Genomic DNA, 26,910 nt, shown 5'->3' with positions numbered 1-26,910 from the left:
AATAAAATGTCAAGGGAAACTAGTCTCAAAGTATCTCTTTCTACGTGCTTATGAAGCATGTTAATAATGAAAAGTACTTTTAGCCAAGATATTTAATTTTCAGATTCAACCATAGCCATTTATGACAAACAAACACATAGCATTTATAGTAAAACATATTCAAGTAATTTATCAAATGGAAAAATATCTATAAAATTAGTTCAGTAATTATAGGTCAATTCCATTACCATAACCCTTTAGACTTACAAAACATGATCTGGAGTAGGAAAAATAATTACAATCTATTAATTACTATTAATTACAATACATTAATAACTTTTAATCAAAGAAAAATTTCTTAATAAATGCAAACACAAAATTGCATCTTGTTTTACAAAACAAGCATTTATTGAATCTTTTAAAATGTATCTTTTTGCATTTTGATTTCAAAACAAATGCTAATTGTAGAAAAAAAGTTCTATTTTACATGCTTCTCTATTGCTTAAAAAAATCTCCTGCCTTCCTTTTCTCTAATTCCACGTCCTAAAGTTAACTACTGTTGACAGTTTAGTTCTGTTCTTTCATTTTTTCCCAGACATACACAGACATGATTTATTTATTTGTTTAAAACATGGTTTTAAAAACTGGTTTCATACCATACATTCTGCTTTATAAGTTATTTTTGTTTCTTAACAGTAGATTCTGGTTTCCTTACATGGCAGATTTAGCAGAAAGACCATTCTTTTTAAGAAGCTGCATGGTGTTCCTTAATATTGGTGTGCCACAATTTATTTACCCATCTCTCTATATGTAGACAGGTTGATGCTGCTTCATTTTTTTCTTCCTATTTTATAATCTTTTCATAACTTATTCAGGGATAATTTAAGCATAAGTTAGGATCTAAAAATCACGATGCTAGTTCTCCTTTGAAAGAAGCTATAAAATGATCATCTAATAGTAATAAACTTTTTCTCATTTTAAAGAAACATCTTGGCTTTTCATAGCTGATAAACATATACAAAAGTTGTCACTGTTTTCAAATCAATGTCATATCAATAATTCGGAAGACTTAGACATGCAGCCAGTTTTCAAACTAACTGCACATTATAGCCTAATTCTCCACTATTATATTTACCAATTTTTATTGGTATTTTTACAAGCCTAGTGTAGTACCAAGCTCTCTAAAGAATTCAAAAGAACTCGCTGATAAAGGACCTGCCTTCAAGAAGCTTATGACTCTTGGGAAAAAAAAAACACAACACAGTTATCTGTATGAAATAATTATACTTTTTTTGAGAATAAAAAGACTGAACAAAATGTAAAAGGAAGAGTAAATAATCAAGGGACCAAGTATCACAATATCTAGAATATAGATATTATCTAGTGAGGAGAGAAAAGGTAAAGGGTTAATGGAAGAAATGGGAATTTAGATGCACTTTGAAAAAGTACTAGGATTTGGATATTAAGATAGAAGGAGGGGGAAGATATTTCCAGCAAGGGGAAATGTTTTAGCAAAAACATGAAGACTGGAATGAAAGAAGAAAAAAGAAAGAAAAGGAAATGGGAAAGAGAGCTAGGAAAAAAGGAGAAAAAATCATGGTTAGGAGGAAAACATACAGGAAACACTGTTCAGGAAATCCTCCAATAAATATCTCATTGGCCAGAAAAGGCTAAAATGGCTCCCCCTAAGTGCAAAAGAACCTAGAAAAAAAATGAATATTTGGCATTTTTCAGCCTCAATCATGAGAAGAAGTCATGAAAGTGGGAGGTTTGGTATGACTTTTGCATAGACAATCAATAGTCTGCCATAAAAGTTAAGTAAAAAATATAGTAGAGATATATAAATTAGTGATCACAACTATGCTTTTTGAATATATATTCCTAAATTTCAGAAATTAAATGGCTTCCTCAAAGATGTTTGCAAAGTTGTTTTTAAGTTCGTACAAATTTGAACAAAATCCTTGAAATTAATATTCATTATTATCTATACAGCATTTTATAATATCAAACAATGTTCATATATATGTTCTTTACAAAAGCCTTGAAAAGAACAAGAAGGAAATATTATCATAGTAGCACCACTTTACAGATAAGAAATAGATAACAAATGTTATTAGTACAGCAGATTCAGATTTAAAAAATTGAAACTGAAAGGTTTAAAAGCTTGACTTGGATGCCAGCTTGTTGGTGGAATCACCAGGGTTCAAATCCTCTGGCATTTCTACTAATATCAGCTATTTGGTTTTGTACAGCATTATATTTGAAATAACATTTCGCTAATTGTGATTTCAAAATTACTGTAATTTTGATCTTTTATATTTAAAAACATCTCCTTACTAGAGGAGATTATTTTGTGAAGATATGTGCACCACAAGATATTTTCTGAATAGATGAGTTTATGAATAGTTTTAATTCATTTTTGGTTAACTCCCACAATCAAGAATTATCAAGAATTTTGGCATAAATATTGCTTCAAAAGTTATTTTAATAACCATTTCTCTGGCAACAAAAGGGAATTCTTTCCTTCCCACAAATCAAAGTTCTTTATTTAGACTTCTTTTATTTTCATTATTATTCATTAATTCTATGTTCATATCTGCTCAACATTGCTTATTGTGCACTGTTATAAAATGATAACCTCACAATTCTTCATACTTTGTATATATTTTCTTTCTCTTTTGTTTTGACAGCAAGTACACGGAATTTATTCTGGGATATCACACAACTAGTGGGCTGAATGTTTTTCCTGGGTGACTGGCTGGACCGAATGGTGATATTGTCTAACAAATACTTCTTTTTTTTTTTTTTTCATTTTCCATTTATAATAGTTATCACTTAATAATTCTCTTAGTTATAGCTGCCTCTTAGAACGTTGCTTGATCTTAGTCTTCACTGGCTCCACGCCCAATTAACTATCATTGTCTCTCATCACCCTCTTAGTACACTGCAAATCATTTCGCATTTCTAGCCACAAACGTTAGAAGAAATCTAATGATTTGGACTCTTCTGGGTTTTTAGATCAGAAGCTTGTGAGAGTTCTTTGTAGTTGGGGAATAAATGAAAGTCAATCAGGTTCTGCAGTAACGGAGTGGAAAGATAACTGAGATGCTAATCATTTTCCTCATTTTTCTGATATACATTTCTTTCTTCATAGCACTTGGGTCTGTTCTTGTGGACACATCTCCTCTGTCTTCTCCTGTGTTGAGTTAGGAAGAGTATACTGGTATTCCTGACTGGTACTGCCATATTTGACTTTGTTGATGCCACACCGGAGTTTCAAAGGTTCCATTTCACACTGAGAAATGGGTAAAGTTTCGGGAGTGCTGTTGTGCCAACACCAGTGTCTGCTGGGTGGTGGGGGGCGGGAAGGAAGAGAAAAGCCCTGGGGCTACAAGACCTGGCCCAGCCCCAGAGGCCAAGACCTGCTCAGAGTGTGTGGCCCAACACCTATTTTCTCTTATTTCTTAAAATTTATTTTCTTTCAAAAAAATTTATTTTCTTTCTTAGCTACTTAGTAAATTAGATGCAAATGGTGTTTCTATAAAATAGCAAGATCCCTGATTCAATTAAGGGGAAAAAAGAGCCTTGAATATTTCATGGAAAAAAACATTTTTCACAAATTTTTCCTCTCCAGAGTATTCCTGTTTCTATTGATAAATACAGGAATGAAGAGAATATCTTAAAGTGTTCCTTGTAACTTTTTGGATATAAGCAGGTGATAATATTAAAAAAGCCATAAATCATTAAATGCCAATAAATACATAGAGTTAAAAAATAAACCGAAATAATAAACAATATTTATTGATAGTCACATAATGAAATACACATGGTGTCATGAATATTACCAGTTTATACAACCAACAGAAGATTTTGCAAATTGTCTTAAATTGCAAAATACATGCACTATATTGATATTTGGATATGCCGGCATCCACAAGGTAATGTGCAAAATTTAAAGCTCATTTCTCTTTCTTCTTTCCTCATACTTCCTCTGTCACCCCTCCCTTCCAAGTCGCTAAAATACAAAGGGCCTCCAGTTACCTGAAGGGCTATGTATCCCTATCCAGTAAGTCTAAGACTGATGCTGCCTGGGCCACCATTCTCCAAGTCTTTTCCTTTTTTAAGTCCCTTGAGATGCACTTGATAATAAATCCAGTTCTTGAGTTCTTACCCAACATCCCAAAGTAACGAACATTTCTCAAGTGCTTTCTATGTCCCAGGTACCATGCTAGGTAGTTTCAACTACATTATCAATTCTCCTGAATGTTGTAAGACACAATTCTACCCAGAAAACAGTCCTGTTAAAATAACTCTCCCCATTACTTCATTCTGCCTCTCATTATGAAGTCTGCACACTGTCCCATAAAGCTACTATGATAGGTGATTTAGATTGCTTCCTTTTTCTCTATCATTAATAATGCCACACATATCCTTTAAGCAAGTCTTTGTGTCCATTTCTGATAATTTTCTTAGTATAGATTATATGGTGATTTGGCCTTAAAGATCACTCTTCTGCCCAACTATTCATTCTCTTCCTCCCATGTCTTTAGGGTGAGGCATTACTGATCATGTGCCACACGCCATCACCTACTATTTCTGGACATCAGTTCCTAGTTCAGTTTTCAATATTTCTCTTTATCTAAACTGCAGTGTCTTGCTATCATTCCTTTGGCCAACAATCCATAGCTTCTTGCTTCACTTTCTCCCACCTTAAGCCTCGGACAGTCAGAATACCTAGAAAGGCAGCATGGTATAAATTAAAGATGGGAGTAATTACTGTTAAATTAAGTCATAAATTTAGTACAATTCTGTATCATAAGAAAGCCAATTTCGAGTTAAGAATGTGATCTGTAGCTCTAGTTGTAAATTACTTAGCAGAGGGTAAAAATGATACGAAGAAAAAAATTACGAAAAAATATAATTATGGATATACTTACAACTAAACTCATAACACTTTCTGATTTTCTATTTCAAAAGCATAATTCAGAAGTCTACAATATACTTTTATTGCAAAATAGAGTGGTGGTATGTTAAGGCAAGAATAAAGGTCATTTAGGGCCATCATTTAATTCTTTTATTAAATATTCAGTGTTCTCAAAGAGACATGTTTCTCCATTAAAAAGTTCTATTTTGGGGAGCACCTGGGTGGCTCAGTTGGTTAAATGTCTGCCTTCAGCTCAGGTTATGATCCGGGGTCCTGGGATCAAGTCCCGAGTTGGGCTCCCTGCTAGACAGGGAGCCTGTTTCTCCCCCTTCCCCACTTGTACCCTCTCTCTCTCAAATAGATAACATCTTTTTTTAAAAAGTTCTATTTTTTTCTTTGAATATCCTAAGCCCCTCTTAGCTACAGTTTTAAAAACTTTTTATATCTGACAAGGGGTTAAATCCAAAATATATAAAGAATTCATTCAACTCAATAGCAAAAAAACAAACAATCCAATTAAAAAATGAACAGGGACCCCTAGGTGGTTCAGTTAGTTAAGCATCCGACTCTTGATCTCAGCTCAGGTCTTGCTCCTGGAGTTGTGAGTTCAAGCCCATTTTGGGTGTAGAGCCTATTTTTTAAAAAATGGACAGAGGATCTGAATAGATATTTTTCAAAAGAAGACATACAGGGGAACCTGGTTGGCTCAGCTGGTTAAGCATCCAACTCTTGGTTTCGGCTCAGGTCATGATTTTGGGATTGAGCCCTGTGTCAGACTCTGCACTCAGCATGGAATCTGCTTATCTCTCCCCCTCTGCTCCTTCCCCTGCTCACTCACTTTTTCTCTCTCAATAATTAAATCTTAAAAATAAAGAAAAGACATACAGATAGCCAACAGACACATCTGAAGATACTCCACATCATTAATCATCAGGAAAATGCAAATCAAAACGACAAAGAGATATCACCTCACATCTTTTAGAATGGCTATCATCAAAAACACAAGAAATAACTGTTGGCAAGAATGTAGAAAAATGGAAACCTTTATGCACTGTCAATAGGAATATAAATTGGTGCAGTCCCCATGCAAAACAGTACAAAAAAAGAGTTTAAATAGAACTACCATATGATACAGCAATTCCACTTCTGGGTATTTATAAAAGGGAATGAAAACACCAATTTGAAAAAAAAAATGCAACCCCATGTTCATTGTGGCATTATTTACATAGCCAAGATAGAGAAACAACCTAAGTGCCCATTGATGGAAGAATGAATAAGGAAGATGTGATCTATATCTGTATCTACATATCTATCTATATATCATAATGGGATACTATTCATAAAAAAGAACGAAGTGTTGCCATTTGCAACAACATGGATGGAACTTGAGGGCATTAAGCTAAGTGACATAAGTCAGGCAAAGAAAGACAAATACCATATAATCTCACTTATACGTGGAATTAAAAAAACATAAAACAAAACCAAGCTCACAGATAAGAGAACAGATTGGTGGTTGCCAGAGGCAGGGGATGGGGGGAGCACAAAATGGGTGAGGAGTCTCAAAAGTACAAGCATCTAGTTATAAAATAATTCATGAGAATATAATATACAGCATGGCAACTATAGTTAACTCTGTATTGCATATTTGGAAGTTGTTAAAAATCTTAGAAGATTTTTACATCTTACATAAATCTTATAAGACATCACAACAAGGAAAAATTTTTGTAACTATCTGTGGTGATGGACATTAACTAGACTTACTATGGTGATGACTTTGTAAAATATAGAAACATCAAATCATTATACACCTTATGTTATATGTCAGTTTAAAAAAAAAAAAAAAAAAGCTTTTTTAGAACTCAAGCCCCTAAAGATAACTTGTCAAACTTCCCTTTGGAACTTTCTGTATCAAGACTAACAGAATAACTTATGTGGTTAAACCATCTATACACATAAGTTTCATTCTGTCTCACAGCCCTTTAAACTATAGCTCACATACACATTCAATTCTCTGGACGCAAGTTATCTATTTGAAAATGATAGATTCATGTCTGAGTCAACCCCAACCTCCCATGAGAAGAACTAAGTTATGATCTGCATTACATTAACATGGTTTCTGTGATATGAAAAACATATACAACACAGAATTTAGTTCTAATAACTGAGATAAAAAATATTCAAAAACCCTGAAGAGAGGACATCTAGCTCTCTAACTAGATAAGCACTTAACCAAATTAAGGTAAATGATCTCATGTGGCTTGAAGATAAGTCAAATTAACAAGCTCTTTGATTTAAATACAATTTGCTCAGCAAATTAACAAAATAAAGCACCAATTCCAATCAAATCAATGACATTTCTATATACTAGTGATAGAAACCTAGAACAGGCAAAGTAAAATGTAATTTTATTTTAAAACTTTTAAATATCTGAGAATTAATTTAACTCGGGACTTCAATTAAGTCTAAGAAAATTATATAGCCCACAGTTTTAAGTCAGTAAGTATTCATTCACTTAATTCTTTTAAGTTGTATTTTTTTCCCACTGAAAATTCATTTTTAAAAACTTAGGGACAGGGACGCTTGAGTGGCTCAGTTGATTAAGCATCTGTCTTCGGCTCAGGTCATGATCTCAGGGTACTGGGATGGAGCCTGCTTCTCCTTCTCCCTCTGCTCTTCTATCTGCTTGTACTCACTCTCGTTCTCTCTCTCAAATAAATAAATAATATTAAAAAAAAAAAGAAGAAGAAGAAAAGATAGGATTTTTCATGGTACCAAGAGAAAGGGGGAGAAGAGTAAAAAAAAAAAAAAGAGTAAGGTAACTCAAATAATGTGAAATACTATTAGTAATCTGAATACTATAAATTCAACTGTAACATTTACCACAGAAAACCAGTAGATATGTATAACATTACCTAAAGAGATAAAATGGCTTCTAGGGCTGCATTACTTGGTTATAGCCTAACTGAAACTGTTAACCTATCTATTTTAAAAAATGAATGCAGGACTCTTGGGTGGCTCAGTCGGTTAGGCGGCTGCCTTCAGCTCAGGTCATGATCCCAGGGTTTTGGGATCGAGCTCTCCATCAGGCTCTCTGCTCAGCGGAGAACCTGTTTCTCCCTCTCCCTCTGCCTGCCTCTCTGCCTACTTGTGTTCTGTCAAATAAGTAAATAAAATCTTAAAAAATACATATATAAAAGATGAATGCATCATTCAGAGGAGACACTGGTTAGCCACTCAAACATATGCTGAGAGGAAAAGGTTAAATTTGGCAAGGCTGATTCACTCTAGGAGAGTTGTTTGGTACCTGGTATTTCTGCTATATAGTAAGATTAGTATAGAGATGGCTGCCCGAGGCTATCTTTGCCTGATGTCATTAAATAGTTTAATCCTAACTAATAAATCCTGTTGTTCAATATTTAGATGGTCACATCTATTCCCTCCATTTTCATAGAATCCCCTGGTGCATCCACATTTGATATTCATTCTGCCACTATAAGTTAAATTTTTGAGAATTTTTAATAAGTGGGATCAAATACTGTGTATTCTTTTTTGTCTGGCTTCTTTTATGTATTATAATTGTTCTGAGATTCCTCCTCTTTGTCAGGAGTACAGCTGAGTAGTATTGCACTAGAAGGATATACCATAACTTGGTTATTCATCTTCCTGTTGATAACCACTTTGGAAAAACCTGGCAGCTTCTTAAAATGTACAACACCCACCTACCACATGATGCAACTATTTCACTCCTACATATTTATCAAGAAAAAAGACAGTATATGTCCATATAAAGACCTGTACATGAATATTCATGGTATCTTCATCTGTAGTAGCTTAAAATTGGAAACAGCCCATTTCCATCCATACATGAATGAATAAATAAGTGAATTGTGGTAAATCCATAAAATGACATATTACGGGCACCTGGGTGGCTCAGTGGGTTAAGCCACTGCCTTCGGCTCAGGTCATGATCTCAGGGTCCTGGGATCGAGTCCCGCATCGGGCTCTCTGCTCAGCGGGGAGCCTGCTTCCCTCTCTCTCTCTCTCTCTCTGCCTGCCTCTCCGTCTACTTGTGATCTCTCTCTGTCAAATAAATAAATAAAATCTTTAAAAAAAAAATGACATATTACTCAGCAATAAAGAGGAATAAACTGTGATACATTCAACATAGATGAATCTCAAAATGCTAGGCTGAGTAAAAGAAGACAAAAAATGAGTACTTACTTCTTGTCTTCTGTTCATTTTGTTTTTTCTTTTCCCTCATTTCATTGTTTTCCTTCTCTGGTTTAAAAAAGAAACACTCTAAGGGTGCCTGGCTGGCTCTGTTGGTAGAGCATGTGACCCTTGATCTTGCGATTGTAAATTCAAGCCCTATGTTGGGTGTAGAGATTACTTAAAAATAAAATCTTAAAAAAAAAACCACTCTTATTTGTCTTCTACCATTGGTTACATTTGAAATGTTTTTACCTTTGGTTCACATAGCACATGGACCTTAGAATACTGAAATTCCAATCAATCCCTGATTTACATGGCACAGTGGGCCAGTACAATATTATAGTTCTGCCTTGCTTGTTAACAACATATTAGACATTACAGTAGTGCCTGGTTACCTGTGGGGGATGTATTCCAAGACCCCCAGTAGAGGCCTAAAGCCACAGATAGTACTCGACCCTATATATATATACCATATATATTACATATAGAGAGAGCTCATACACACACAAACACACACACACACACACACACACACACACACACACACCTTTGAACAACACGGGGCTTGGTGAATGCAGTTGAAAATCCATGTGTAACTTTTGACTTGCCAAAATCTTCCCTTCCCTATTATTGACTGGAAGCCTTACTGATAACATAAAGAGTCGGTTAACACATATTTTATATATTATAGGTGTTATATACTGTATTCTGTATACTGTATAAAGTGAGCTAGAAAAAATGTTACTAAGAAAATCATAAGTTAGAGAAAACACATTTACTGTACTGTACAAAACCTGCAGTTTAAACCCATGCTGTTCAGGGGTCAATGTGCTATATTTTTTCTATACATACATACCTACCTATGATAAAGTTTAATTTATATATAAGGAACAGTAAGGGATTAATAACCAATGAAATAGAACAATTGTAACAATATACTATATTAAAAGTTATGTGAATGTGATATCTTTGTCTTTCAAAATATCTTATTGTGCCATATTCACATCTCTTCTTGCAATGATGTGAGATAATAAAATGCCTACATGATCAGATGAAGTGAGGTGAATGATATAGGCATTGTGATACAGTTATTATGCCACTAATGACCTTCTGATGATACATCAGGAGGAGGACATCTGCTTTTGGACTGTGGCTGAACAAGGGTAAGTGAAACCACAGATAAGTGGTCACTACTATAGGGATGCCTGGCTGGCTCAGTCAGTGGAGCATGAAACTCTTGATCATGGTGTTATGAGTTTGGGCCCCATGCTGGGTACAGAGATTACTAAAAATAAAAATCTTTTAATAAAGGGGGGGGAACGACTATATTATTATTACTGTTTTTTTCTTCCACCAATGTTGGCTTAGCTTTACTCATGTTTTCTTTATTTTCTATTTCTTCTTTTATTTGATACCTTCCTTTTAGGACCATTTTCCTTCTTGAAGTATACCATTTAGAACAGTATTTTTTAAAGTGTGGGTTGTGACCTACTGGTCTCTCTATGCTTGGCATTCTACACCTGGACAACCGTAAGATGTATTTCTCTTTATTTATCCTGACTGGGATTCACTGGGTTCCTTAAAACTGACAACTGAGTCTTTTATCAGTTCTGGCAAAATTTTAAAGGCAACTACAAATATTGCCTCATTCCTATTTCATGTTGGGTTTTTTTTTTTTTTTAAACTCTTGATTAGATCATCTCACAGTCTTTTATTTTCAATAACTTTTTTCTCTGTGGATGGTCTTCTATGTAGTCTCTTCTTAACTGTGCCTCATGTGCTGGCTTAACTTAATCTTTAAGTTCTGTTATTATAATTTTCATTTCTGATATTCTAATTTGTTCTTATTTTAATGTGCTTTGTCACTTTTAAGTTCTATTATTCTTTATATTTTATTTATTAAACATTATTTATTTTATGTATTGGATATTTCTGATAGCAGAAGTCTCTGTAGATCTGTTTTAGTTGTTTATGGTTTCTGCTCTTTGCTCACAACATTTTGATTTTTCCCCCTTGGCATTTTTTTAAATTTTTAAAATTTTTTTTTTAATTTTTAAATTTTAAAATGATTTTTAAATCTGTGATTTTTAAATTTTTTCTGTATTTTCAATGCCTTTTTAAAAAAAATTTTTTTTTAAAGATTTTTTTTTTTTTTTTTTTTAATTTGTCAGAGAGAGAGGGAGAGAGAGCGAGCACAGGCAGACAGAATGGCAGGCAAAGGTAGAGGGAGAAGCAGGCTCCCCGCCAAGCAAGGAGCCCGATGTGGGACTCGATCCCAGGACGCTGGGATCATGACCTGAGCCGAAGGCAGCTGCTTAACCAACTGAGCCACCCAGGCGCCCCCTAAAAAATTTTTTTAATCAGTATGTTCAATTAGCCAGCATAGAGTATATCGTAAGTTTCTGATATAGTGTTCAGTGATTCATTAGTTGCATATAACACCAGTGCTCATCATGTGCCCTCCTTAATACCCATCACACTATTACCCCATCCCCCCACCCCCTCCCTTCACTGAACAGGAAGAAATCAGAGAGGGAAATCAGAAAGGGAGACAAACCATGTTCTGTGATTTTTAAAAAATGAGTAAGAGTCTATTTGTTAGAATTTTAATGATGATACTTTGACAACTGGGTTAGTAACTCCCTCCACGGAGGATTTTTAATTGATTCTGCCAAGTACCAAAAAGTGTTAGATCCAGGCCCATTCTAAATTAAAATTCTCCATTTGTGGGAGACTGTGAAAATAGGTATTCAGGGATCAGGAAAATAGGATAAATAAAGGCCTCAAATCCAAGTGAATGTGAACTGGTAACTAGGAATTAGCAGGAAAGATTTTACTTTATTTTTGTTAAGTTTACTTATTTTTTTTAGCAATCTATACACCCAATGCAGAGCTTGAACTCACAACCCTGAGATTAAGAGTTGCATGCTCTTCTGACTTAGCCAGTCATGTACCCCAGTAAGACAGATTTTAACACCACCCAGAGCTGTCTGCCTCTCCAAGATGGTCTCTGATGAGGATCCCTACCCTTTGGAGAACCCAAGGAATTTTCCCAATCCCCATCCCTCTCCCTTCACAAGATTCTATCCCAGCAGAAAGCCAAGTAGACCTCCCTGCAATTTTCCTTTATTTTTTTATAGGTTCATCAATTAGGTTTTTAAAATACTGAATCTAAGGGCACCTGGGTGGCTCAGTGGGTTAAGCCTCTGCCTTTGGCTCACGTCATGATCTCAGGATTCTGGGATCAAGCCCTGTATCAGGCTCTCTGCTCAGCTGGGAGCCTGCTTCCCCCTCTCTCTCTGCCTGCCTCTCTCCTACTTGTGATCTCTCTCTCTCTGTCAAATAAATAAATAAATAAATAAACTGAATCTAGTATTTTAGGTATTTGGTGGAGGGAGGGATTCAAGAACTCTTGTCTTTCATACTGTCGGAAATAGAAGTCTATTTAATATTTCTGCAATTGCTTTATGAAATTTAAATCAGGATATTATAATTATTCCTGATAATTTTATTTTAGTGTGTTAGTGTAATCTATGAGTCTGCCAAGAACATTTATATTCTTGATTGAGTTGTTATATTAGCTTACCTTAGAAGTTGTATATCATCTGCAAATTTGTTTCAACTTTCTTAGCCTTCACCAAAGTCACAGATCAACACAGCTTCTGACAAAAAGAAAAGCTTCAAAATTAATTTTTAAATTTTTATAACAAATCCAATATATTTTCTTACTGTTATCAGGTAATAGAATTACAAATTAATTTTCCATCATTATCATATATAGATAAGCCAAATTAAAACAGGGAAATCCCTCTACTCCAATTACTTCAAGTGCCAGAACTTTTCGAAAGTAGTGTTGAACTGAATGAAAACATTTTATCATTGGGGAAACCAGTAGTAGTGTGAAGGAGTGGCTTGGGTGAGGGGAGCCCTAGCATCCCCAAAATCTCCATCAGCCCTCATCTTCCACAGGTGGAAACATAAGTTATTTAAAGTCATATCTTAAAGGCCAATTTTTATAAAAAGGCTGTGCAGAGCTTAGAAGAGCTTTTAAGTATCATAAAGGGAAGCTTTGAAAGGTGTTTTTTAGCTTTTCACAGCATCATGAAAACCCATGCCTACCAGATTTTTTTCTTTTCTGCTTTGCCATACTTTCAGTTTGTGTCTTTCACTAAGTCATCAATGGCAACTTTTACAAAATTTGTATCTCTAACATCAATGTAAGGATATTTGTGTACGTGTGTTTACATTTTCCCGTCAGAAATAAGAGAAAACTTACACTTCTCTCCTTCAGTGCATTGCTCTTGCATGAAGAAAATATAAACACTGACTTAGGGTCTGCATAGTTGGGTATTTTCTGAGCAGCAACTACTGCTTTAAATAGAACATTTAGCTCCTGATGTTCTTTCTTCTCAATATTTGGTGTATATCCTGCAATAATGTAGTAGAAAAAGCACAGGCTCTGGAATAACATAGATCTGGGTTTAAGTCTCAACCTCCCACTCAGTAACTGTCTAATCTGAAGCAAATTACTTAACCTCTCTGTATCTCTTAAGAATAAAATATCAGAGTCTCAATGAGTATCTGCAAGAGTCAAATGATATACCTAGTGCCTGACTTAGTGCTGTGTAACAGGTACTGTTATGTAGCTGTCCTGTGTATTTTTGTACTTCACTTCCACTTTGCTCAATCTGTCAAAGAACTTTCCAGACTGCATTTTCCTGATTTACAGCCTTGATGAACCTCTGTGGTTTTGTTCAACAATTACTGACATTTTGCAACATCTATTTTTCCCAACAATATACATAAAATACTTTAAAAATAGCAACATAACATCATACTGTTGAACACCCTGCTAAGAAAATGCAGTCCCAAATCTAGGTTCTAGAATTACAAGAAAGCGTTCCTTTTCTTGTATCGTTATGACACCAAAATGCTATATAGTTATGTAAACTTGTTTCCATTCCTTTTTAGTTTTTCTTTTTGTTCTACTTTTTAAATTTAACTTTTATTTTTTGGAGTTTTTAAAAAGATTTTATTTATTTATTTGACAGAGAGAGAGAGAGAGATCACAAGTAGGCAGAGAGGCAGGCAGAGAGAGAGGGGGAAGCAGGCTCCCCGCTAAGCAGAGAGCCCAATGCAAGGACCAATCCCAGGACCCTGAGATCATGACGTGAGCCAAAGGCAGAGGTTTAACACGCTGAGACACCCAGGTGCCCCTAACTTCTGAATATGTAAACATACATGATTCAAAGATCAAACTATATAAATAAATTATAAGAAAAATCTCTTCCGTTGTCAGCACCTTTCCCATTCCCTCCTCCTACCTATAGATTACTATACATATTATTCCATGCTTTGGTTTTTTTCCCAGTTCACAATATATTCTGCAGATCATTCAATGTTGTTGGTACATGCAGATTTTCCACATTTTCTTTAATGATTTCTGGGGGCAAGAGTGACTTGGAAGGGGAATGGAGATTATTCCATTGCTGGATGTAGTTTAGTTGCCTAGTCCCCTATTAATGAGCATTTAGGTCGTTGTCAGTCTTTTGCTAACGTAAGTATTGCTGCTATGAATAACTTTTTAGAAATGCCAGTTTATATTTTATGTCAATGTGTCTTTAGAACAGCCTCCTAGAAGTTAGGTGCCTGGTTCAAAACGTTAATGCATATCTAATATTTTTGGATACTACCAAATTCTGTCTCAAGCTTTGGGCTTTTGTATCCCTACCAGCAATTCATCAAGATGCCTCTTTCTCCATAGTCCATAGAGCAGTATTACGTACTTTTGGATTTTGGTGAGAAAGGCTTGAGTGCAGCTGTAATTTTTAGTGTAGCTTTTAATTTGTATTTCTCTTTGTATGATTTAAGCTAAACATCTTTCATATGTCTATCATCTGCATTTCTTTTTCTGTGAACTCTCATATTGTTGGCCCATTTTCTGCTGGGTTGCTGGGCATTTGCTTTGACTTCTAGGGTAGTTTCATTAAGGAGGTTAGCCCTTTGTGATAGAAGTTCAAATATTTCTTCCTACCTTGTCATTTGTCTTTTTGCTTTGCTCATAGCACTTTTCATTATGTAAATTTTTTTAGTATATTGGAATTTATCATGGCTTTAATTTTTTCTGGGATGGAGTCATAGTGCTAAAATCCTTGACTTACAATTTCACAGACTTTAAATATGCTGTTCCATGGTTGTTCTGTTTTGTATGTTGCTGTTGAGAAATTTATTCCTAATGTCTTCTGCCTGGAAGCCCAAAGGAATTTTTCATTATCTTCAACGTCCAATAATTTTACTAAGATATGACTTGGATTGGACCATCCTAGAATAATTTTTACATTACACAAGGAGACTTTCCGAAGATTTGAGTCTTCTGTTACTTCCAGAATGTTTTCTTAGATTGAAGTTTAAATATTAGCTCTGCTATTGTTTTTCTCTTCTTAGGAACTCTAACTTTTACATATTGTCTGTATCATTGAATTTTTCTCTTTTTACCTTTCTTTAATTTCCATTCTTTTGGCCATCTTCAAGTCTTTCCTCAATATCTCTTACATTTAGTAAATCTATTCTCCCTTAGGTATCTTGGATGTTAGCTTCATTTTGAAAGATGATTTTTTTTTTCATTTTACTTCCTGAGTTCAGTAAATCTACTTTTCATATCTTCCTTTTGTTGTCCATTTACTTTGGGGTTCTGAATTTGTATTTGAGACCTTATTTCTGCAAATGCTGGTTCAAGGATATTTAATTCAGGTAGGAGTATTATGCTGTGGTCTTCTTTAGCTCTGTAGTTTAATTTTGATTCTTATTTTACATTTTCCACTTAGAGTAATTTTTTTTAAAAGATTCTCTTTATTCATTTGTGAGATAAAACGAGCAGTGGGGAAGGGCAGAGGGAGAGGGAGAGAGAGAGAGAGAGAAAGAAAGAAGCTGATTCCCTGCTGACCAGGAGGACACAGGGCTTGATCCCAGGACCAGGAAATCACAACCTGAGCTGAAGGCAGACCCTAAACTGACTGAGCCACTCAAGTGCCCCTTATATTAATTTTACATGAATGTTGTGTACCAGAATTTACTCATTTTGAAGTGTTTTAATTGTCCTAAACCAGATAACAATAGCATATAGACAGGAGTGAGGGATTTGGAGAAATTACTGGATTTTTTTTGTTCAACAGCTCCTTCTATTGGTTTAATAAAATGCAGTTTTTTAAATCAATGATTTCTTTTTGGGTGAGAGTGGTTGATATATCTTTTATTCTTTTTCAGCAAGATCACTGATTTCTACCATCTTTTCTTCCTCTTACCACCTCTTACCACCAAGCCTCCAGGTAAATGGTGTCCCTTCAAAGTCATATCTCAAAAGCAATACCCCTTATCAGACTGCTGTTTGGTCCCATGCACTTTCAAGTCCCTTCTATCTAACAGGTCTCAAACATCTTAGTATCTTCCTCCTTAGGGTGGGGCTTTCACTTTCTGGAGTTACTTTATTTGCATTCTACTGACTCTATGTCCTGCTCTCCTCTCCTGTTTTAACAGTCTCAACCTTACTTGCCACTTTAGCATGGGTTTCAGAGCTTACTCTATGCATTTCAGTGTTTACTGCCCTCATACCCATAATTTGAAATTATATTAGTTAGGCAAGGATGGTGGTGGTTTAATTTACTCTCTTTATGAATCTGTATGGTTTTTTTCAAAGACTGTATGGTAAGATCTGCATTTAGACAGTTACCATAGTCCTATGGACACCTAAAGTCAGGTTTTTTAGTTATTTTTTATTTTAAAAATTATTTTCTAGCTTTACTGCATGGGATCAAAAATTTGATTTTTGGAACTGAGTGTTCTTTATGGTCTACTTTAGAACAGATTTTTTTTTAAAGATTTTATTTGTTTATTTGACAGAGAGATCACAAGCAGACAGAGATACAGGCAGAGAGAGGGAGAAGCAGGCTCCCCGCTGAGCAGAGAGCCCAATGTGGGGCTCGATCCCAGGACCCTGAGATCATGACCTGAGCTGAAGGCGGAGGCTTTAACCCACTGAGGCACCCAGGTGCCCCTAGAACAGATTTTTTAAACTGTCCCCTGTGCACTTAGAAAGAGGTATTCTCTATTACTGGACTCGAACTTTGATATAAATCTGGATCTACCTTACAATATACTTAATGGTATTTATTTTGAGAGAGGTGTGTTAAAGTCCTCCATTAGCCGGTTTCTATTTCTCCTCACATCCCTTGTAGTTTTTACTTCATGAAAGCTGTTGATGTGTTGTTTAGTAAATAGACGTTCTGAAAAATCATTCTGAATACAGCTCTTTGCTTATAAAATATCCTTTATTTTAATGCTTCTTGAACTAAATGCTGCCTTGTCTGATATCGAAATGATAAACCTGTTTTAAAATTTGCATTTATTTGATATATTTTGATTTCCCTTATTTTAAATTGTTCATTCATTAATTCCCTTTATTATTAATTTTTATAGCTCTACCTTTTGTATACAGCAATCTGAAAATCTTTTTCTTTAAGTTGAGCCCATATATTTACTAATACATCTGATATTTAGGGTGTTATTGGTAACTTTTCATGTTTTACACATTTTGTATACTTTACACACAAATACAGAAACTGTGTGGTCTGTTTGCTCTTTTTAAAGAACATATTTTATATTTTAGTATTTAGGAAACTTTTGTGTATTTTATTCTTGGGGTTAAGTCTGTAGTAATATCTTTATATTATACTCATTATTCTCATCCCTTTTTTAAAGATACTATTAGTTCCCTGCTATTAGCAGTAACAAAATTATCAATTTCTTCTATCCTTCCTTCTCCCCCACCATCTATAGTTTTGATCACTGTATTATTTTTATCAGTGTTTTATATATCTAAGCATGTATATATACTTATGTTTAAGTATATATAAGTATATACTTCCTGTGTTTATATTTTCCTCACACCTAATTCCAAGAGGCAATTATTTTAAAATGTATTTATTTAAAAACTATTTTATTTACTCTCCCCTTTCTCTCCCATTTTTTGGTGGATTATATTACTTCTACATTGTCAGACTATTCACGTTATCAGTCTATCACCATAATTCCCATCTTTTAAAGCCTTCACCCTACATAAAATATAGTCAATGCTTACCACCTGACCTGATGTTGAAGGTTCTCCAATCATTTCTTGGTTGTCTGAAATTTTTCTCTAGAATATTCTTAGGAAGGATTCATAGGAACAACATTGTTTCATGTTTTTAAATGTTTGCTGATGTCCTGACATCTTGAAAGATAGTTTTGTGAGACATGAAATATTTATTTCCTTGGATATTTAAAAAAAATGTTTTGTTCTTATCTGCCAAAAAATGTTGCTGCTAAAACGAATTTTTAAACCCAATTTTTCTTTCCAAGTGGACTTTGTCTTTGTTTCCATGGAAGCAAGAAAAAAATTTTGTTTCCCCTTATTTTTAAAATCTAACAATTCTACAAGAATACATCTTAAGTGTTAACTTTCCTGGGTTGAATTCCCCAGATTCACAGTATGCCTTTCAATATATATAAACATTATTAGTGTTAAGTGCTCTTCAAGTCTAATAGTTCTTTGTGCCATTACTACAGTTTATATTTTTATTGTGGTTAAAAAAAAAAAACAAACGTAAAATCTGCCATTTTAACCATTCTAAATTCAAGTATACAACCAAACGGCATAAGGTACATGCAAATGTTATGTAACCAGCACCATCGTGCTTTGGTTTACATTTGGGCAATTCCTTATAAATACATTTTAGCTCTCTTTGCCTATCTTGTCACTTTCTCTTTACTCCTTTAAAATGTTTGATTTTTTTCAATTTTCTCCTTTCTATTCTCTGTTTCACTTACTGCTTTCTGGGATGTATGGTCACTCTTGTTTTCTTTCTCACTTAATCATTATTTAAAAATATTTTTCAGGGGCGCCTGGGTGGCTCAGTAGGTTAAAGCCTCTGCCTTCGGCTCTGGTCATGATCCCAGGGTCCTGGGATCAAGCCCCACATCGGGCTCTCTGCTCAGTGCGGAGCCTGCTCCCCCGCCCCCACCTGCCTCTCTGCCTACTTGTGATCTCTGTCTGTCAAATAAATAAATAAAATCTTTTAAAAAAATAAAAATAGGGGCGCCTGGGTGGCTCGGTGGGTTAGGCCGCTGCCTTCGGCTCAGGTCATGATCTCAGGGTCCTGGGATCGAGCCCCGCATCGGGCTCTCTGCTCAGCAGGGAGCCTGCTTCCTCCTCTCTCTCTACCTGCCTCTCTGCCTGCTTGTGATCTCTCTCTGTCAAATAAATAAATAAAATCTTTTAAAAAAAATAAATAAAAAAATAAAAAATAATAAAAAAATAAAAATAAAAATATTTTTCATTCTCCTCCTCCTTGAATTCTGTCAGCTCTCACTTCACATCCCCATACAGCCTAATCATCTCATTTCTGAGCTCCTTTTATTTCTGATTTGTGTGGTTCTTTCAAGGGTGTCATCTTTTCCTTAATTTCTCTTCACTTATTTTAAATATTTAGATTACCATTTTCATCAGCTTTATGGTCATATTTTTTTCTGGTGTGTTTTCACTATATAATGTAATTTATGGCTCATTTTTATTTTATTTTTTCCTCACTACAACTTAGTATGTAGTTCTAACATAGGTCATTTTCTCAGGTATTTATGCTATCCTACCAGGAAGAGATTTGTTTTGTTTTACATTGCATGGATCCCAGTTTTTATTGTATTTTTTTTTAAGATTTTATTTATTATATGACAGACAGAGATCACAAGTAGGCAGAGAGGCAGGCAGAGAGAGAGAGATGGGGAAGCAGGCTCCGTGCTGGGCAGAAAGCCTGATGCGGGACTAGATCCCAGCACCCTGGGATCATGACCTGAGCCGATGGCAGAGGCTTTAACCCACTGAGCTAACCAGGCACCCCGGATCCCAGTTTTTAAATACCTATTCCCCAATTAAGAGACAGCTGGGTTGTTTCCAGGTTTTGGTGTTTACAAATACAGCTGCTATAAATATCTGCAGAGAAGTGATTATAGGTTTCATTTCACTTTTCATGAGAAAAGCATGTAATAGTCTTTGGGGATATGCAAATTAAAACCGTAATGAGATGCCATTACATATCGCATATAATGGCTAAAACTAAACCAAACAAATACAATTACTGGTGCCAATTGCTGGCAAGAAAGAGAAGCTAATGGAGCTCTCTTACTTTGCGTAAACGTCAACAGAGGAGTGGGATTACTAAATCACATAAAAAAAGGTATGCTTAATTTTATACAAAAAACTGTGAAACTGTTTCCAAATGGCTGTGGTATTTGCATTCCCACCAGCAAGATCTGAATCCTGTTGCTTTGCATCCTGGGAAGTCCTTGCTATTTTTTCTTCTTTCCTCCCTTCCTTTTTTCCTTGGAGGATGAGGGGGCATTCTAAGAGGGTGCATAACAGTATCTCATTTCATTTCCTCAATTACTATTCTATACTTTTTCTCATTTAACACAAAATGGTGACCTTTTTCCACTGCCATTAAATAGCCCCTATCACTAAACAGTTTTTGGAAATAATCCTTTTTAACAGGCTGAAATATATCTATCACGATGGATGTATAATAATTTATAAAAACCATTCTTCTACAATTGGTTATTTTTTTTTATCTCCAATTACTTCCAAGTAAAAAATTATACTGTGATCATAAAGCTTTGACTCCATCTCCATTGCCATAGAAGTTTACTTAGGAAGGGTCAGAGATTATGCACAGTTTTGTCTTGATGCATTCTGACAAACTGCTTATTTAAATGTTTATTTCTTTAACTACGTGTTAAATATTTTCCATGTAAACCATTTGTGTTTGTTCTTTTGTGATCATGAGCTCATGTCCTTTGCTCATATTCTGTCAGGGTACTGATGTTCTTATTTTTTGATTTGTAAGAGATGAATACACTCTCCAAAGGTATAGATACTGCTTTACATATAAAGCAAGCTAGGCCCACCACTGGCCTCCCCATCCAATTCTTTATCCCATTTGTAATATGAAATATATTTCAAATGAGCAAACATATGTCCAATACCAATTTCATGCAAACTTGTTCATGACTCAGGAAGGAGTCTTGCCTTCCATGGAATTATTTTATTCGCCACAGCCAGCAAGAAACAAAGTAATATAAGATATGCTTAAATGAAGAATCTGAGTATATGGCAAGAAGAGGTTGTGATTAAATTAAACCTATCTATACTCCGAAGAGAAGTTAAGCTAGGCATCAATTACTTTCAAAGGTAACTGTGGGCAGTTAGAACCATTAGAAAGAGAAAAGGAAAGTACAAAGTAGTTTCTAGGTCTGCAAATGATGTAAGCCACAATCGAAGCATTTGAGGGTCACAAGCTGCACACCCTACTCCTCCAAAATCTAACTGTAGGAACCTAACAGAATCATCAAAAGTTCACAATAATCTCACAGAAATGAAATTGTTACTTAATTTTGGGGGATAATATAATTTAAAAAATTAAGGTAGAGAATAAGATCCTACTCCTACCACCCCTTGCCAAGATTCTGTGCTTTCTAACTTGATACGTTTTAGCCTTTAACTTAAGCACAAGGCATAAAATGGCAGGAAGTCAAGCAGCCATCTTGGTCCACAACATGAAGCTGCATGATGAGGTGGCAGAGTAACAAATTAGGAGGAGCTTGGGGGCCTCTGACAACTTATTGCAGCAAAGCTACATGATCAGCTCAAATTTTTACTTAGTTTAGAAATTTTTTATTTTATTAAAAAATTGGGGGGGGGCATGGAGCACCTGGTTGGCACAGTCAGTTAGGAGTCCAACTCTTGGTTTCAGCTTGGGTCGTGATCTTGGGGTCTTGAGATCAAGCCCTGCATCTGGCTCCACGCTCTGCATGGATTCTGCTTGGGATTTTTTTTCTTAATCTCCCTCTGACCCTCCCGCTTGTGTTCTCTCGCTCTAAAAATAAATAAATAAATCTGAAAAAAGATTGGGGGGGGCACAATTATTTTTTAGGTTGTCACAGTAGCCAAACTTGTACCTTAACTAGTACAAATTCCAAGTTGAGAAGTGGGGGATTTGTCAATAATACATAAAATATTAAGAAAAGGGGGCCTAAATTAGGCAGCAGCAATGACTGTAGAAAAATGAGAGGCAAAGCCATTTTGGAGGTTGAAGCTACAGATTATACAGTTAGGTCACAGGGAGAGGTAAGAATTTGAAGTTTTAAATCAGAGCCATTCAGAAGATACCTATACCATCAATCATGATAGGAAACTTAAATAGAGTTGCATACAAATTGAGTAGATCTAATTGTCCCAAAGGCTGTGAGAAATGAGTGTTAAGTGCTTAAAAGAGCAGAACTTGATATAGAATCAGGACTTATTTGCACAAAAATTAAGTTTAAGTGGCAAGAGCAAATGAGATTATTACAAAGGGAGAAGTCATCATAACGGGGAAATTGTAGTGTTTCAATTCTGTCATTTAAAAAATGACATATATAATACTGTCATTTAAAAACAGCTACATATATAATACTTCAAACATTTTCTCTTTAAGGGAAATAATCTGAATGTCCCATGTGTTTATCTCACAAGCATTTTCTGTAGATAAAAGACATCCTCATGACTCAGGCAATCAATTTCATTGATTAACGAAACACCACAAACTGCAATGGTAAATTTCATCTCCATGGTTTTAAATCATTTATTTTTAGTCGCATTATTTAATTTATCCCTTAAAATCTTCACTAATAACATCATTTATATCTTTAAAATATCAAATACAAGAACTGCAAACAGGTTGAGAGCATTTTTTATTGATTTTTTTTATGAAGGTAAGTAGATTTTAATCTATATTCAGCCACAAAATATTCATTTCAAAGGTTTTATCAAATGTTTTCTAATTAAACAGCATGCATCGATTGATAATGGGGAAAAAATCTAAACTTGTATACATTATGAGACTGCAATGAAAAATAATCCTTAACAACCAATATAAGTTAAATCATTTTTACTTAAAGTCATTTAACACTGTTCATACGAAAGTAATATTTTAAAAAAATCTCTAAGGATCTTCGGCTTATATATTATAAAATTCAGAGATTTGTATTCTTCAAAGAAAAATATCATACTTACCTAACTTATTATTTAAAAATTACTTAAAATTACAGAACATATTTACGCAATATAGTAAACTTAAAGTTTCAGTATTTTGACTTTAAGCAGTGTTAAAAATAAACTAGAAAAACAATACATCTTTTTCTTCAGAAGAGAGCTAAAGCACTGACAAGTTTGATACTCATTTATGGAAACTTTGAAGAAAAAATGGCAAACAGAGCATTATTACTTTAGGGCTCACCTTCATTATCTAAATTTTTCTGTATTATGATTTCATAAAAAGACCTCACATAAAAAGGATTATGAACCTAGCCATAATATTATTTGTATGTATAAACTGGAAGCAATAAATTTAGTTCAAGAAAATGAAAGTCAAGTTTTCTAGAAAGCAGGTTAAATTCTTTTTCAGTTGGGCAAAAAAGAAACGTATATCCACACTTTCCAATTATCATATTGTTTTATTTATTCATTCAACAATTATACTTCTGAACACATGCCAGGCATTATTACATGAGAACGCTATGCAAAAGTTTCAGCGAACATTTTCTGAGCTGCTCTTATGTGCTCTTTGTTTCTTAGCCACTGATCTCCTACTTGTTTCTGATAGCCACATGCACCTTGCCATCAACTAAATTACTGACACTTGAACTCTTGCAACTTAGGCCTTATAAAACTCATGATTTAAGAAGCAAATTTTTAAAAGAAAATTAAATTTTAATCATTCAATTACTGCTGTTTCTTTGATATTCCTGCCACAAAACACATGGTACTCTTGACTAGGCTGAGCCACCACTGGGTAACCAACTGAAAACTTAAGTATTTTTGTTTTCGTCTAATGCGTGTCAAAACAGCTAACCACAAAATACTAGTTTTTTATCAATTAGGTTTTCATATCCGATCATTTTTCCTCTCAAATGAAAGAATGTGTGCAGTCTACTTCGATTCAAAACAAAAACCGAAATGGAGGAAAAGGAAGTAATTCCTTTCTTTCTCCTATCTCAAAAAGAGCTCAGAAAATACCTTCCCTTACACACGCCTCCCCTTGCCCCTGACGAAGCAACCAAGCAAGTCAAGGCAGACCTAGAAATTCCTAAATCTTCCAACAGATCCTAACCAGGGAAACAAAGATTTGCCAAAAGTCTTCCTTCACTTACAGTTTCTAAAGAGACCACCACTTGGTAGATTTTTTTAAAAAACCACTGCAGGAATGCTCGCTGCATATTAATAAACCTGCCCAAACGCAGAACCAGATGCCCACAATTATCAAAGGACGACCTTAATCAGAGGGTTAACTGCCGAGAAGAGCCAACACTTTAGCAGTCACTCCCTCGCAAACGACACAAAATGAAGACGTCTCTTTCTAACCTGAGGATAGTGGTGAGGCATCTCCCTCTCTCCCCTTCCATTAATGACCATCCTTGTTCCTTTCTGAATGATGCAGTCCATCAGACAACCTCTTTAGGAGAGGTGATGGTCAATCTTCCGACACAAAGATTATGGGAGTAACTCTCTGGAACCAAAGGAATCAGCGTTAAGGCATCAGAGCCCCCAACAAGCCCTCCACAATGACCAACTAACCAAAGCCTGGGATCCCCACCACCACCATTCATCATCACTCTCTCGAGCCAGGGCTGATTCACACCAAGAAGACCTCTCCCTTTCAGGTAAGTGAGAAGGCACCAGGTGTCTGCCCTCAGATCCCCCTTCTCCTCCACTGCTCTCTCAGGACCCCTCCACACCTGTAGCCACTAAGTAAGCTTTCAACCGCCGAGAAGCCCAGTCCTAGCCACACACAAGATGGCAGCGGAACACCTACCAGAGGAAACAGCTGCGCCACCACTCCTGCAATGCCGGCCTTTCGACTGCGAGTATTCCCATTGGCCCCGCCAGAGAGCGCGAGACAAGCCGAGAGCTCTGACAGCCAATCGGAAGGCGGCTCAATTGGGCGCCGCCGCGCTGCCGGGGATACGCGCGCGGAGTCTCTGAGGCGTGGAGCCAGTCGGATGTCCAACCAATGGGCTCTCGGCCAAGTAGTGGGAGCTCTGGGTGTCCAGCTCCTCCCATTTAGGATTAGCGTTAGGTAGGCCTGGGCGTTGGAGATTGGGCGGTCCTCCTTCCCCGCCTGCCTGAGGCGAGGCGGGACAGTTGTTGCTGAGGTGAGGTCTGGTAAATGGTGAAGTACTTCCTGGCCTGGGGGCATCTGGGACCTTGCGGTCTCGGTGGCGTAGAGTCGGAAAGGAGCCCGACCCGCGGGGAAACCCAGCCTTACCAACGGAACGGGCCTGGCGCAGCCCTCAGGTGTGGCGGGCGGCGTGGGGAAAGCAGTGGTTAGTGGAGCGGAGGCACGGCCTTGGGGGGCCCCCTGACAGCTCCTTCCACCCAGGACCTGGGAACGCGGCGGAGCTCTCGGCTGCGTGGACCCCAGCCCTTGCAACCTCCCTTTTCCTTTTAGCCACCTGCAGCCCCAGGCTGTAGCAGGGACCGTGGGCGTTCTGAGTTCTCAACCCCCATTTCATTTTCTGTCTCCGGGTGCATACCTTAATGTGAGGTGATTCCTAAGCAGCTGGGAACCTGAGGCTGTAAAAGGGGCTGCAGGAAATGGACTGCAGTGTAAAATCCAGAAGCAGAACTGGAAGGTTTAACCACTGACCCATTTCACAGGTAAGACTTAACACGAGTCCTAGATAAGTAGAATCATTTGTCCAAGATCACGGAATTGAGATTAGATCCGAAAGGCACCTGACTCTGTTTAACCACAACCCCATTAAGTAATTAAAATAACGAACAGTGTGTAATGAACTGAGCGCTTCAACATGTGGAAACCTGCAATGAGTTCTGCATGAGGCAGAAAGGGAACTTTGAAAAGGTTGAGTGGAATAACCAAAAAACGGACTCTGAAATCATCCTGCCTGGTTCCGTATTTTTGGTCACTGCCACTTACAGTGTGACACGCCTTAGCTTCCTCTTTAGAAAAAATAGACATGCTAATTTTCTCATGATCGTTATGCAGTTCAGTAAGAGTAAGTGAAGTACTTAGAAGTGTGCCTGACACATGGTTTATACTTAATAAATGTTCATTACTCTCATCGTAGTTAGAACGTGAGAAATAGAAATGTTCAGTTTCATAAAAAGCCTGGTCTTAAAAACAAAGCAACCAGAAATTGAGGTAAAACAAACCCTCCGCTTTTCTCCAAAATGAAAAAGTGAGAAGGGGGAAAATATGACCAAATTTAAAAATCCCTGTTTCACTCCGGAATACTAAACCAGGTGTCTCTGGGTGATGAGATTATGAGTGATTTAGCCTCTCTTCTTTTTGCTTTACTATATTTTGCAAATTTTCTTCAGTACACATGTTTTACTGTTCAGTTATTTTTAAAATTTCAGAAGATATGAACAACATTGGTGAGATTTTTCTTCAAAAAGCTATTAGTAGGGGCGCCTGTGTGGCTCAGTGGGTTAAAGCCTCTGCCTTTCCACTCAGGTCATGATCCCAGAGTCCTGGGATTGAGCCCCGCATCGAGCTCTCTCCTCCGTGGAGAGCCTGCTTCCCCCATCCCGCAGCCCCGCCTGCCTGTCTGCCTACTTGTGATATCTCTGTCAAATAAATAAATAAAATCTTAAAAAAAAAAAGCTATTAGTATGCATGTGTGCTGTAGGTAGAAATAGAAATTGGTAG

General features: G+C 36.1%; 2 protein-coding genes across 7 annotated transcripts in view; one reads left to right on the top strand and one right to left on the bottom strand.

Moving 5' to 3' along the window:
- The window catches only part of CAB39L (calcium binding protein 39 like), a 115,648-nt gene extending 90,528 nt beyond the window's left edge, over positions 1 to 25,120 (bottom strand). Inside the window, 3 exon segments of the mRNA XM_047723387.1 lie at positions 12,702 to 12,777; positions 13,392 to 13,543; positions 25,051 to 25,120. The gene's annotated coding sequence lies outside the window, so the exon portion shown is untranslated.
- A 116-nt stretch (positions 25,121 to 25,236) lies between these two features.
- SETDB2 (SET domain bifurcated histone lysine methyltransferase 2) overlaps positions 25,237 to 26,910 on the top strand; it is a 91,877-nt gene continuing 90,203 nt past the window's right edge. For all 6 annotated transcript variants that reach the window (XM_047723386.1, XM_047723379.1, XM_047723380.1 and 3 more), the window contains exon 1: positions 25,237 to 25,895. The gene's annotated coding sequence lies outside the window, so the exon portion shown is untranslated. The remainder of the gene's footprint in view (positions 25,896 to 26,910) is intronic.

The sequence above is a fragment of the Lutra lutra genome, chromosome 3 (genome assembly GCF_902655055.1).
Source record: "Lutra lutra chromosome 3, mLutLut1.2, whole genome shotgun sequence".
Taxonomy (NCBI): Eukaryota; Metazoa; Chordata; class Mammalia; order Carnivora; family Mustelidae; genus Lutra; species Lutra lutra.
The sequence above is the reverse complement of the archived record's forward strand: the minus strand, read 5'-3'. Positions and strand labels throughout refer to the sequence as shown.